The sequence below is a fragment of the Engraulis encrasicolus genome, chromosome 19 (assembly GCF_034702125.1).
Source record: "Engraulis encrasicolus isolate BLACKSEA-1 chromosome 19, IST_EnEncr_1.0, whole genome shotgun sequence".
In the NCBI taxonomy this organism is placed as follows: Eukaryota; Metazoa; Chordata; class Actinopteri; order Clupeiformes; family Engraulidae; genus Engraulis; species Engraulis encrasicolus.
In genome coordinates, this window is record NC_085875.1 from 1,482,418 (window position 1) to 1,484,917 (window position 2,500).

The window sequence follows — 2,500 nt, forward strand, 5'->3', positions numbered from 1 at the left end:
GCGCGCGCACACACACACACACACACACACCCAGAGGCAATGGGAGCATTAGGAGCATGGCGGGTTGTACACTATGCGGTATCTGATGTGCGTGTGTGTGTGTGTGTGTGTGTGTGTGTGTGTGTGTGTGTGTGTGTGTGTGTGTGTGTGTGTGTGTGTGCTCTGTGCGGTTATCTGATGTGTCTCTCGCAGCCCGCGACATCAACAACACGGCAAAGAGGATTAAGACAGCAGAGAGACTAGGGGCATCAACACAACGGGTGTGTGTGTGTGTGTGTGTGTGTGTGTGTGTGTGTGTGTGTGTGTGTGTGTGTGTGTGTGTGTGTGTGTGTGTGTGTGTGTGTGTGTGTGTGTGTGTGTGTGCGTGAGAGAGAGAGACTAGGGGCATCAACACAACGTGTGTGTGTGTCGTGTGTGTGTGTGTGTGTGTTGTGTGTGTGTGTGTGTGTGTGTGTGTGTGTGTGTGTGTGTGTGTGTGTGTGTGTGTGTGTGTGTGTGTGTGAGAGAGAGAGAGAGAGAAAGATTAGGGGGCGTCAACACAACGTGTGTGTGTTAGAGACCGACCGATCGATCGGCCGGCCGATTTAATCGGCCGATTTTTGCTATTTTTTAATTAATCGGCATCGGCCGATTTTCTCATTTGGTTGCGCCGATTTTAAGGTCGAGGTCACGTGCTTAAAATTAATGAAAAATGAACGAAATAACAGTCGAGTGGCTCCCCCAGCTGTGATCCTGTCCCCTAGTTCACTTCAGGGAGCCGTTCAAAAGAACCGGCTCGTTCGTGAATGTCACACCTCTATCAGGCACACCTCTCTATCAGGCACATCAGCGGGCAGCTACTCGGAGCCCCAACGCTGGTGGTAACCAGTGTGAAGTTTAGCTCTAAAAATACAATAGTAAGTTAAAATCTAAGTGAAATGTTAACAAAAAATCATGCATTTCTGACATGTGATTGACTTTCACCCCATGTCTATTTGTTTTCAACGGCAACGGAGTTGAAATCAAAGTTGCTAGTGGTGTGTGACCACGATGCCTTTTACTGAAGGACTATCCCTGAAACTGAGAAAAGCATGGATTTTATCTATTAAATCACCATTGCAACTTTCTGGAGTTGTTGGGAGTCTTTTGAAAATATAGCCTACTTGAATCTGTGATTATGTCAAACCCAATATTGTAGATGAACTAGTTTGCAAAATGTGTTGTGCATGGGAGCCCAGATCTGTTCACGCCGAGTTCAGGATGACAGGCTGGGAACTAAAGCATGATGCTAAGATATTTTTCAAGTTTCAGTCGGGGCCGAGGTAGTTTGGGTACTGTTTTATCACCTTGTTAATAAAACAAAATGTAATCGGCGCTTTGGTAGTAATCATATGATGTCATTCATTGTTATGTTAGCGCCGTCCGTCACCAAATAACAGGAGCCAGTTACGGCAACAGCTGCTTATAAACACTCCAAACTGAATAGCGGTTAGCGTTAGCGATTGCTTAGCACTTTTATTTGTGACTTTAACCCACAGTTGGAATAGTATCATGCTGTACTGTAAGCACATTTCGCATAAGTGACATTATTTTTTGATAGCTTTGTGAATCCATCCTGTAAAATTGCCTCTTTAAAGGCTGTAGCAAGTTAGCTAAACATGCTAGGTTACGACAGAACTTGCTCATTTAAACTGAGGGAGGCACAGAGAGGAGAGCTGCCTTTGTTTACATCGCTGCCTGCGTGCATGTGAGATAGAGGCACTTGATCTGATTGGATCAGCACGAGTTTCACATTGACCCATGAAGTGCCGGGGAACAGCAAGTAGTGGTAGTGGTGGCTATAATAAGAATTAAATACAAATTAAACAGCTTATAAACATGCACTGATTGATTGTAGGCAACAATAAAATAAGATAATAATAAATAACAATTAATATAAGCTTAATTATTAACCATGTACATGTGGATAATTCATACACTGACACAATAATATTTATGCAATTTGTGTTACCTTTTCTTACATTGCCTCTTGAAAATATTGGAAATAAATCATGAACCACCAGACAGCTTTTGCCTCCCTTGTGTATTTGTTACATTGAACCGGTCATCACACAATAGGCTGTCACCGCTAATGTGCGGCCCGGCCCCTTGTTTATTTTCTTGTATTCTGCCCTCACTAAAAAAAGTTTGGACACCCCTGGCATACATAATATTTCTACTAGGCCTATCTATATGAATATTAAGAGTGTAAATAGAACATGTTACTTGTAATTAATAAAATACATATGTTATGGATAAATAAATGAAAAAGAATATTGTTTATATACCGGTACATTTTTAGCATGCCAATTAAGGATAATATGATAGCATATCGGCCCCAAAAATCGGCCCAAAAAATCGGCTAGTCACATCGGCCATCGGCTGACTCTGACCTCTAAATATCGGCATCGGCATCGGCCATAGAAAAACCCATATCGGTCGGTCTCTAGTGTGTGTGTGTGTGTGTGTGTTTGTGTGTGTG

The 2,500-nt window shown here is 42.7% G+C and overlaps 1 protein-coding gene across 1 annotated transcript in view; it reads left to right on the top strand.

Moving 5' to 3' along the window:
• alk (ALK receptor tyrosine kinase) overlaps positions 1–2,500 on the top strand; it is an 88,850-nt gene that overhangs the window by 67,354 nt on the left and 18,996 nt on the right. The window lies entirely within an intron of this gene.